At 43.8% G+C, this 12,522-nt stretch overlaps 1 protein-coding gene across 16 annotated transcripts in view; it reads left to right on the top strand.

Moving 5' to 3' along the window:
• LOC126336946 (sodium bicarbonate cotransporter 3) overlaps window positions 1-12,522 on the top strand; it is a 1,595,930-nt gene that overhangs the window by 671,223 nt on the left and 912,185 nt on the right. For 4 of the 16 annotated variants that reach the window (XM_050001129.1, XM_050001130.1, XM_050001125.1 and 1 more), the window contains exon 1: window positions 5,328-5,504. The exons of 9 other annotated variants lie outside the window; for them this stretch is intronic. The gene's annotated coding sequence lies outside the window, so the exon portion shown is untranslated. Of the gene's footprint in view, window positions 1-5,327; window positions 5,505-12,522 lie in introns of those variants that run through there. 3 more of the 16 variants (XM_050001148.1, XM_050001147.1, XM_050001146.1) reach the window with 1 other exon arrangement.

Below are 12,522 nucleotides of genomic sequence, written 5' to 3'. Positions count from 1 at the left end.
AGATCAAATAAAGGGAATTGGAAGGTAGGAGACGAGGTACTGGCGGAAGTAAAGCTGTGAGGACCGGCCGTGATTCGTGCCTGGGTAGCTCAGTTGGTAGAGCACTTGACCGCGAAAGGCAAAGGTCCCGAGTTCGTGTCTCGGTCCGGCACACAGTTTTAATCTGCCAGGAAGTTTTATATCAGCGCACACTCATTCTGGAAAGAGAATGTATTTCGACGTACGTGATACACAGGGCGCGTTGTGGTAGGAAGCTACCAAGTATAAACTAGTCTAGGAGTTCCAACAACTAAATTTAGCGGGCAACGCTAGGGGAGGCGGTTCGTGTTAGGTTCTGTTGGTGGCCGGTCATGTAGTGCAGAGACATTGGCGTCTGGTCTAGTCAAGGTCTGGATCACAACAGAGAGACGTAAATGCATTCTGCTCTGTAGAACCCTTCGGCGTCGACACACCTGACCTGTCTCCCATGTACGCTATTGGCTAACACATGGCATCAATTTGCTAGTAATTTCAGCAGAGGTCTGAAGGCCTCTCTTCTCAGCAGCTTTAACTGGGCAGAACTACCTGTGTTCTAAAAGGCAGGCAGCTTGTGTCATGTAGGCACAGCTGAAGTTGCTCTGGGAGAAGACTTGTAAATATTTGACTGCAACTTTTGAAATAATTTTTTTAAACCAGTACCCTAAATATAGCTTAACTGGTTGCTGTCTTGTACAGTTTATTACTTCGTAATTTATGCCACCAATTTCTACGTAAGGAAACTCTGCTGCAGATAATCAAGAAATGGTTCAGATGGCTCTGAGCACTATGGGACTTAACTTCTGAGGTCATCAGTCCCCTAGAACTTAGAACTACTTAAACATAACTAAACTAAGGACATCACACACATCTATGCCCGAGGCAGGATTCCCGAGGCAGGATCGAACCTACGACCGTAGTGGTCGCGCGGTTCCAGACTATAGCGCCTAGAACCGTTGGGCCTGCAGATAATCGTTCTCCTCACTGTCTTGAACAAAGCACAAATGACGTAATGGTCTAGAGAGAAAGGGAAATGCGTAGCTATGGGTATAGAAATGGCTTATGCAAGGAAAGAAATTCATCCAAACTCTGCTACTTACTGAGCAATGAGCTTGGAGCTGATGAATTATTTGAGAATGGTCGAAACATGCTTTTCGCTCCTGCTGAAAGTCTTCGAACCATATATGACGATAAACCATACCCTCTTGAGAGAAGTTGTGATCTGCGAGAAGAGGCTGTCAGCCACATTAAGGTTTTTATCCACTGGCATAAGCTACGAGGCCCTCAAATTCAGAGAAGTTGTATCCACACAGTTATTATCTAAAATGATTCCTGAAAGCTGCAGCGCAACCTATAGTTCCCTGAGGAAATCCGTCATGGTAAAGCAAAGTTGCTGTTGTTGTTGTTGTTGTTGTTGTTGTTGTGGTCTTCAGTCCTGAGACTGGTTTGATGCAGTTCTCCATGCTACTCTATCCTGTGCAAGCTTCTTCATCTCCCAGTACCTACTGCAACCTACATCCTTCTGAATCTGCTTAGTATATTCATCTCTTGGCCTCCCTCTACGATTTTTACCCTCCACGCTGCCCTCCAATACTAAATTGGTGATCCCTTGATGCCTCAGAACATTTCCTACCAAACGATCCCTTCTTCTGGTCAAGTTGTGCCGCAAACTTCTCTTCTCCCCAATCCTATTCAATACTTCCTCATTAGTTATGTGATCTACCCATCCAATCTTCAGCATTCTTCTGTAGCACCACATTTCGAAAGCTTCTGTTCTCTTCTTGTCCAAACTATTTATCGTCCATGTTTCACTTCCATACATGGCTACACTCCATACAAATACTTTCAGAAATGACTTCCTGACACTTAAATCTATACTCGATGTTAACAAGTTTCTCTTCTTCAGAAACGCTTTCCTTGCCATTGGCAGTCTACATTTTATATCCTCTCTACTTCGACCATCATCAGTTATTTTGCTCCCCAAATATCAAAACTCCTTCACTACTTTAAGTGTCTCATTTCCTAATCTAATTCCCTCAGCATCACCCGACTTAATTCGACTACATTCCATTATCCTCGTTTTGCTTTTGTTGATGTTCATCTTATATCCTCCTTTCAAGACACTATTCATTCCGTTCAACTGGTCTTTCAAATCCTTTGCTGTCTCTGACAGAATTACAATGTCAACGGCGAACCTGAAAGTTTTTATTTCAAGTAAATTAAACAAATGATACCCCAAGTAAACGTTATTCTTCTATTCGTGTATGTAGCATAAAAGGTGTCCCCTATAAGCTTAAGAAACTCATTTCGAATATTATAATAAGAAACACTGCAAATGGTTGAAGCATACATCTTCTAATATATACAGCAACAGATGCATAAGAAATGAAGCAAGTAGGAACTGTTAGAACTGTAAGAAAAAAAGCCCTACACTTTAAAGGAAGAGCATGCTATGAATAAAAGTCCACCGACTGTATATATTCCGGTGTTTAGGTTTTATTTCCAGTATGTATCGGAAATGAAAGCAAAGATCTAATCGAAGGGTGGCCACATGCGCTATTGTGGGCTCGAGCGCCTGTGAAAGACAACGCGGCTTGCCCGCGAGCGTTGTGAGCCGGCAGCTCCCCCACCATTCCTCTGCTAACATCTGCCATTTCCTAGTGACGCGCGTGTCGCAAGACAGGCCTGTTTACTTTACGTCTCTTTGGTATTCGTTGTAGGACAAAATTAGTGAGAAGAAAATGGCTGAGAAGGAGTTAAGATCCTCAAGATGAAATTCTACGCTTCAACCCGCAGAAAGAAAAAGATTAATTTTTATTGAAACACAAGCGGGCCCTCAGCGTTTCTTTCGTAATGCTTTTTTATCGGAGTGGAAGAAGTAACACATGAAGCCACATTTCCAACTCCTGCACGAGAAATTCGTGACCACTTTTGATACTGGGGAAAGGACGCCAAACTTATCGAGCAAAGACAGGGAGGAAAGTTCATATAGATACATGTTATTTCTTTAAAACGTTACCATTATTTATAAAGAACTATCCCGTTTTTTTCTTATTATATTACCTTCCCTTTCTATCTTATTTACAAGAAGAGAACCATGTCATCCACAATGCTGTTGCCGCTCGGATTGGCCGCGTGGTTTGAGGCGTCATGTCACGGATTGCGCGGCCCCTCCCGCCGGAGCTTCGAGTCCTCCCTCGAGCATGGATATGTGTGCATAAGTTAGTTTAAGTAGTGTGTAAGTTTAAGGACCGATGACCTCAGGAGTTTGGCCCCTTACGAATTCACACACATTTGATCAATCATGTTGCAATGAGAGTGAGCTATCACATTCCTCTAAAAATAAAATAGCGAGTCCCTTCAGCGATGGAGAATTTGTTTAGGGGTGCTTTTTGCTGCCCCAACAATCTTGTGGTCAGCGACTCTTCCGGTTTTGAAAACAGGTCCTCTTTCACGGACAACAGTTTGCAGATGCACCGAACAAACTAGAAACGCAACTGTAAGATAAGTTTAAGGATTTTTTAAATGAAATCACGGACATGACGGATGTTGCTCAGCTTGCGGTGTTTGTGAGAGGTCTTGAGGATGAGTTCAACTTGTTTTCTTGCTTAGGAAACGTTATTAACGAGTATGACCCTTGTTGGGAAAACTTCCGTTGATTGCAACAGGTGGAGATCCTGCAATGATTGGTCAAAAGTCTGCTGTAGTTGCTTCGATAAGGAGCAAGTGAAATAATTTGGTATCCAGCAGAAAACACCAGCAATACACTGCGTCCTACATCACTCTAATCTCCAGGCAAGGTGTGCCGAAATAAGTGGCATCATGGACGTGGTAAAAAAACAATAAACTGAGATTGGGACTTTGACAGTTTAAATTTTTTCTGGCAGAGCTGCGGTGTGATTATGGCGATGTGCTACATGTTTTTAAAGTACGCTGGTTGTGTCGAGGTGTTGTTTAGAACGTTTTTTCCAACTTGTATAAACACATGCAAAGTCTTTTGAGACAAGATGGCTCGTAAAGGCGTCCGCCCTAGCGCAGATTCATTAGTTTTTCTTCAGAACAGAATTGTTATAAGCTAACTATTATTACCTTTTCATTCCATGGGCCTTTTGTGCAACCAAACATCGGTGCTTAAGACAACACTTCAGGAAATACTATGCACGTAATAATGTGTAGCAAGTATACATTGCATTGTCGTAATGTAGTAATTACGACAATGTAAAGGATACTAATGTCGCCCCTCGGGCATGGATGTGTGTGATGTCCTTAGGTTGTGGAGTGTGTAGCGCTGTGGTGCCGACCGCCCAACTCATGTTCGTCTTCTGTTACTGCGCACGGGATTAAACGATGTTCAAGCATGACTAATATAACAGTGGGCAAAGGAGACGAAATTTTGTTCACTTCGTGCTTGGGGTATACCACTACAGACGCAAGAAATGGACTTGTTTCATTTTTTAACGAATCCATAAGATTTCATGTAGCACATAGAGGCAGAAAAGAACAGACGTATGTCGGCCTTCCCTATTTAGGTTCCTAGTTTTTACTTACCGGAAATGAAATCTAAAAGCAGAAATAGAGACAGATTAGATCAGATTTTGGCGTGATGCTGTTCGCGGGCAGTGTGGGCATTTGTATCGCCTTGAGGGCACGATTCGCGCACAGCTCCCGTGCTCTTTACTCGCGAACAGGATTAAACACTTCCGATAATACACGATTGCACCTGACGCTCGCAGTCACATTAGTATCAAAAATGGCTCAAATAGCTCTGAGCACTATGGGATTTGACATCTGAGATCATCAGTTCCCTAAAATTTAGAACTACTTACGCTTAAGTAACCTAAGGACATCACACACATCCATGAGCGAGGCGGAATTAGAACCTGCGACCGTAGCAACAGCGCAGTTTTGGACTGAAGCGCCTAGAACCGCTCGGTGACACCGGCCGCCCAGGCTCGAAGATGGTGTTTTGAGTCTCCGAAAACGGTTGTTAGATGGTAGTAAATAACATTACAAGGATGGTTGCAGGTGTTTCATTTTATTACATCGATAAAAGAGGACGCATTGGTAACGGTGCGCCCGTCTGCTGTGGAGACAGAGACTCGAGACGCTATCGGCCGTGCCCGCTTCCGCAACAGTAGGAAGCGGCCTTCCAGTCGGCAGCTGCGGCGCCGGCCGATAGCCGCACAGCACGGCGCAGCGCGCAACAGGCCCGCGAGTGCCTTCCGGCGCGTTTGCGGCCCGAGTCGCGCGCGGCGCTGCTGCGCCAGCCCCGCCTCCCTCGCGGGATCAATAGGCAGTGCGCGCCTCGCAGTGCCCGCGGACGGTCGCCCGTCGCCCGTCGCCCCAGCTGACGCCGTCGCAGCCGCCTGATCGCTCGCTAGCCCGGGAGCCAGCGGCTCTCCTCAGCTGTCCGTCGGCGTCGCGGCGCCTCCACTCAGCGGGCGTCGTCCGGCCCGCCCCGCTGCTCGGCCACCTCCTACCGCATACCGGTAACTCACGGCTCCACCTCGCCTCTCATCAGCCCCGTCTACTTGTCATTCACCCGAAGAAAATTGTTTCGTCCGACAAATCACCAGAAACTTACGAAGATACTGGAGCAAAAACAAAACTAAACAAAAAGCTTTATATCCTGATTTTTCTAGTTCATCCTTAACTCAATTAAGTCAATGTAACTGGCGCTTTACTATTCATTAGCGCACTATATTAAACTGAAAATTAGGTTACGACGACGCTAGTCGAAAACATAAACAAACTAACTTCGCACAGGCATACGTATCTGACGTAACTGGCGTCAAAGCAATCCAGCATCCGAGCATGAATGTCACTAATACACAACACGAGACATTTCTCCACAAAATAATTCCCAAATAAAGACACATCTGGCACCATGCATTAATATATTCCCATGACACAAAACGAGATTGTCACTTAATAGAATAACTGTCTTTTGAACATCGCTGAATTATTATAATTTTTTCGATTTAACCTTTCTATGAGACGCAATTCTCAACCTTCAGCTTTCAAACCACGCTGTTTCATCGACTTTCCCTTTAAGTGACTGTATCTTGCGATGCTTCGTAGTGTAAATCTCGAACTAGTGAACTGTTTGGTGTTGTGTACAATCGTGACATTCATGTTTGGGTGCTTTTCTGCCTCGACGCCAGTTACCTGTGACAGTACGAATTAAAATTAACGTCGTTTCAAGTAAACTCCGCAATCAGGAGCTTAAAACCACGCGATGTTCACCGGGCGCTGTGTCATCCCCCTGCCATGTGGCGTCATGCGGATGCGGTGTGAATCGCTTTGTGGTCAACAGACCGCTCTCCAGGCCTTTGTCGACTTTTGAAACTTCTCATTTAAGAAGCGTCCCATCTGACAACACGAAGCTGTTTGCACTCCGTTCCTGTTGTCCCACCGAAGAAAAAGCACCGCCAGCGCTGGGAACCGAGCCCGTGTCCACATCAGACACACGGAGGCGGACTAAGTTGTTTAACTGAACAGATGCTTGGATAACAAACATACATAAAGTTGTTAGCTTCGTTGCATTGCAAAATACTTCTTGTTTGTGTTCCACAGCTCTGATTTTTTTTTTTTGTGTGTGTGTGTGTGTGTGTGTGTGTGTGTGTGTGTGTGTGATCTTCAGCTCATTGTCAGGCTTCAACTTTGAGTACAGTATGATTTTTTTGTGCTTATAATGTAATACCATTTGAAGAAATACAGCAACCAGCCACTTTTTATACAGCTTTATTTATGCCAAGAACGATTCGGACCTTCTTCCATCTGTAATTGCTGTAATACATTTATATTTTCTTCGATATAACATATCTGTCGACTGCATTTTGAACGCTACAGTTCATTTTATTTTGTAAATAGCGCGATTCATTACACTAATAACATTGTGTACTAAGGAAGGAATGCGACACGATTAATATTTACGTGATATTGAAATAAATGTCAAATTATAAAGCTGCCAATATTAATTCTGTAAACACAGCTGACTTCAGAAGTAGGTTCAGAATAGACCAGGAAAAATTTAACTTCAGTTTGGACGTAATTTCCGAAACATTTCGTTGCGCTCTATCAGTGAAGCTTAACGTGTGTGCGCTAATTACATAAATACGAAAAAAGTTACAGAACATAAGGCAGCTTCAGAGTTCAAAATGCAGTCCAGAAAATGTATTGATGAGAATTACGATACGCCAACTGAAGATGTGGAAGCATACATAAAACAGTACGACAAATGGCCGATTGTTGTATTTCTTAAAGTAATTTAATTCAAAGCCATCGAGCTCAACTACCATTATCACAGACAAATTAATAAAAAGCAATAGTTGTGTTTGTGATTTGTGTATATGTTACACATCAGTGACATCTCCAAATGACAGAATGTTTCGTGCCCGATACTGGACTGGATGTTGAGTATCCGAATATTAAAGCGTCGCAGCAAACTAATTAACAGGTGAAGTAAGTTGTCCCAGAAGCACTGTGTAGTTTGGAATACGTTACAAAAGTATAACGAAGAAATTAGAGGTGCATCTACTCAATTGATCGTGAAAGCCTCTTTCTACAATTTTCGAGTGTGTTCACTTCACTTAAATGTAGTACTCACACCACAGGAGACAGCTTATTTTATACTGCAGGAATCAGTCCCTCTACACTGCAACCCGATGCAGATGAGGAAACTAATAATAGTTATAGAAAATAAGACGGTTAAACATGGAATTAAACCACTTCCATGAACACAGGATTTATAACAACGTACCTACCTATGACTTCGAAGGGGGAGCCAACATAAATTATGCCGCACAGCTGAATTATTGTTGCATAATTAGCGTTTTCCTTCTGTTTACTGGCTTGTATATTGTCACGTGTGACAGATGCTGCGAATTGTCACTTTAAAGAGCATCAGTCTGACCTAAATACATTCCTTTTCCACAATACATGAAATCATTGACTTTTAGGGCACGATTGAGCTTGGAACACAATGACATGTATTGATATACTAGGGATTAGTTTATCAGATACACACACGTGTACCTCAAGACGTTCTTTCGAGGAAGACGTCATTCCCATTGTACTTGGAATGTTCGTAAGAACAATGGAAATGCCGCGCAGTAAAAATCTAAACTTTTCTTCTTTATAATTGTTATGTAATCTTCTTATTTGGAAACCTAATATTTCAATGTAGTACAGTCTCAGAAAGATGTTTATTTACTTCATTTTGCTGCGTCAGATTGGTAATTTTTTTGTAATTGGTATTTTAAACTGAACAAAGTAATCCGACATTGTTTTGATGCACAGCATACGCTTCATGGGTGAAATGATTATTTTGCAGAGGTTGTATGTGAAGTGCAGTTTGTCACTGAGCTCTTAAAAGTTGTGTTAAGTCAGATTAATAGTGTTATCAGCAGCTGGAGCTGTTACGTCACTGTTCTTTCTTTCCTTCGGTCCCACAAGTTAGTATACATTACCGTCCCCTTGGAGCTTTACGGCCCAGTCTACGACTGAAAATATTTTTGTGTATGTTTAAAGAAGGCCATGTGACCGAGTAAGACTTTACCTACGCAAACTGTTTGGAGAGCGATTTAGTGAGCTGTTTAATTTCGTTGTTCTGCGTCTACTCAAAATACATGGAAATTTGTGTCATTTGTAAGAGCTCCCCTGTATTGGACACGGACGGAAGGGGAAATGTATTAGTAGCTAATTACTTGCGAACAACGAAAGGGCCTATTAGTTACAAAGGTTGTTGTTCTGTGAAGGTAGCAAGAATTTCATTTCAGAGTACGAAACAAACCACTGCAGTTCGCTGTGTTGATTACTGTTACCGTGTCACGCCAATCATGACTGTCAGCTAAATGAAACTGAATGTATTGGAGTGAGTGCAATCAAGGGGGTGAAATCAGTGTCAGGAAGTATCAGTGAAATTCGTTCAGAAATGCAGAACCTGAAGCGTGATGAATACGTTGTGACCAGTTACATTTAGTGCCACGCTGGGATTTGACCAGGATGCCCTGACAATTGCGAGCAGTCGCATCGACTAAAGAGACCGTCAGGGAACACTTCTACTTTTCCAAACAACCGGAGGTTCTCATTTCTGAATAGCGTCTCATTGGGAATAGATGTGGTGGAGGTCCGTGAAAGACCATCAACTGCATTAAAATCACTGATATTGAGCGGATCATTAGAGAATTACAAGTCAATGCAATGACATCTACGTGGGCAAGAAAATAAAAAATACTATGGTGTGCGCAAAGGCATTTCTCCCTAGCTCATTGGCGATAATACTGACAAAAAGAACCACTATGGACTGCGCAGGTAAGGATTGTATTTATATGTCGAAAACAAACTGTTTATGAACTATACACTGAAGAGCCAAAGAAACAGGTACACCTGTCTAATATCGTGTAGAGCCCCAGCGAGTGTGCAGAAGTGCATGGAATGTCTGAAGTAGTTCTGCAAAGAACTGACACCATGAATTCTGCAGGGCTGTCCACAAATCCGTACGAGAGGGTGGAGATTTCTTCTGAGCGTCCTAATGCAAGGCATCTGAGGTACGCTCAATATGTTCGTGTCTGGGGAGTTGGGTAGTCAGCGGAAGTGTTTACTCAGAAGAGTGTTCCTGTAGCCACTCTGTAACAATTCTGCACGCGTGGGATGTCGCATTGTCCTGCTGGAATTGTCCAAGTCCGTCCGAATGCACAATGGACGTGAATGGTTGTAGGTGATCAAACAGGATGATTACGTACGTGTCACCTGTCAGAGTCGTATCTACACGTATCAGGGGTCCCATATCACTCCAACTGCATACGCCCCACACCATTACAGAGCCTCAACCAGCTTGAAAAGTTTCCTGCTCACATGCAGGGTCCATGTATTCGTGAGGTTGTCTCCATACCCGTACACGTCCATCCGCTCGATACAACTTGGAAAGATAGTCGTCCGACCAGGCAACATGTTTCTAGTCAGCAACAGTCCATTGTCGGTGTTCACGGGCCCAGTCGAGGCGTAAAGTTTTGTGTTGTACAATCATCATCAAGGATACACGAGTGAGCCTTTGGCTCCGAAAGCACACATCGATGATGTTTCGCTGAATGGTTCGCACGCTGACACTTGACGCTGGCCCAAAATTGAAATCTGCAGCAATGTGCGGAAGGGTTGCACTTCTATCACCTTGAACGACTCCCTTGAGTCGTCGTTGGTCCCGTTCTTGCATGATCTTTTTCCGGTCGCAGTGATGTCGGAGATTTGATAGTTTACTGGATTTCTGATATTCTCTGTAGCATCGTGAAATGGTCGTACGGGAAAATCCCTACTTCATCGCTACCTCGTTGTGTCCCATCGCTCGTGCGCCGACTATAACATCACGTTCAAACTCACTTTCATCTTGATAATCTGACATTGTAACACCAGTAACCGATCTAACGACTGCGCCACACACTTGTCTTATATAGGCAATGCCGACCGCAGCGCCGTATTTGCCTGTTTATGTATCTCTGAATACGCCTGCATATACCAGTTTCTTTGACGCTTCAGTGTATTTATAACATTAATATGCGGTGCGTTTGGGCCAACTAGTGCTAATCTGAGATAGCAAGACACTCTCATATTATTTGATTTCCTAAAGCTATAAACCAATTTGCTGCGGTCTTCGTTAGATCCAAATAGTGTGCTTCTCAACATCTACATGATTACATCTAATGACTATTCTGCAATTCACACATACGAGTTTGGTAGGGGGTTCGTATAACAACCAACATTCTTTTAGACCGTTCCACTCTCGAATAGCGCATGGGAAAAACAAACAGTTACGTCTTCCCATGCGACTTCCGATTTCTCTTATTTCATCACAATCATAGTTTCTCTATGCATACTTGGGAGCAAAAGAAAAAGCATACATGGATACGTAGGAGAAAGTTTTTGATTAAAATGCCTTTTAGTGACAGCCATTCCACTCCATGATCGTATTCATGTCCGTCTCTCCCCTCTATAATACAAAACGAGCGCATCTACTTCGAACTTCTTTGATAGCCATCGTAGATCCTGTCTGGTATGAATCCTATACCTTACAACAATACTCGACAAGCGGTAGAACAAATATAGTGTTGGCAGTGTCTCCAGTAGTGCTGTTGCACCTTCTCAGGGTTCTTCTAACAAAACGCATTCTTTTTTGGCTCCCCTTCTCCACAGTATTTTCTGTTTGTTAAATTCCATTTAAGTTGTTGGTAATAGAAATTTATAGGTATGTAGTTGAATCGATTCTCAGTTCGTGTAAACGAAATTTAACGGTTTTCTTTCAGTATGCACGTGATGGACCTCACAATTTTTATTGTTCAGTCAACTGACACTTTTCGCAACATGCAGATACGTATCTTGTCGAAATCATTTTGTAATTCGCTTTGTTCTTCCAATGACTTAATTCGATGGTATACGATAGAATCGTCTGCAAACTGTAAGGGCTGCTCGGGAATGCATAGTAAGTATGGCAAATTTTTGTCTAAGTGACATGTTGATGAGACATTTTTTTCTGTGGATTCGAGGGCGACAGATACGGTCGGTGAATGAGGCGCATTCAGTTGTATGACGATGAGAGAAGGGAGACAGTGAAACCCGTTGCCGGCTGCTCTGAATGACAGAGGCACCTCCTACCGATAAGCGTGAGGTGCCACAGTTGGACGACAGAAATCTGCGTGAAACATATCTGGATGTTCGGTCAACCGTCAGATGTCTTTGCTGTAGATGGCGTCATCCAATGAAGCGATAAAAGAATGCACCCTCCTGTATTAGACCGTATAGGACGCTAAAACATTTTGGTTTAAGACAAATTGATAGGACACTGATATGCCTGGAGTTGGGAAGCAACCCTTCGTTACAGACGTCGGACGTCGGAGGCTGGCAGACTGACAAAACAGGACAGGAGGGGGGGGGGGGGGGGGGGCGAAGTTTGGCGGGACTAACACCAGGCTTCAAAGATGGGCAGAGTAAAAGTGCGTCTGAACACACTGTGCACCGAACAGTTTTAGCGATCGGCCTCCGCAGCCAACTATCCATGAATGTGCCAATGTTAACATCTCGACATTGGCAACTACGACTGAAAGGGGCACGTGACCATCGGCACTGGATGTTGTTTCCGTGCCGGAGCGTTGCGTGGTCTGATGAATCCCGGTACGTTCTTCATAATGCCGGTGGGAGGGCGCGAATCCGTTGTCTCCCAATGGAACAGTTCCTTGACTCCTGCACTACGGGACAGAGAAAAGTTGACGGTGGCTCCATTATGATTATGGTGTGGGGATCATTCACGTGGGCATCCATTGGTCCAGCGGTGCTCGTGCGAGGCACCATGACGGCCGAGGAGTGTCGTACAGAGATTGCAGACCACGTATATCTTGGCAGTGGCATTTTTGAGCACGATAATACACCTTGTCACAAGGTCAGGAGTGTGACAGAATGGTTCGAGGAGCACAGTGGCGAGTTTCAATTGATGTGCTGCCCCCCCCAGGTCGCCATATC

The sequence above is a fragment of the Schistocerca gregaria genome, chromosome 2 (assembly GCF_023897955.1).
Source record: "Schistocerca gregaria isolate iqSchGreg1 chromosome 2, iqSchGreg1.2, whole genome shotgun sequence".
NCBI classification, from domain to species: Eukaryota; Metazoa; Arthropoda; class Insecta; order Orthoptera; family Acrididae; genus Schistocerca; species Schistocerca gregaria.
The sequence above is the reverse complement of the archived record's forward strand: the minus strand, read 5'-3'. Positions and strand labels throughout refer to the sequence as shown.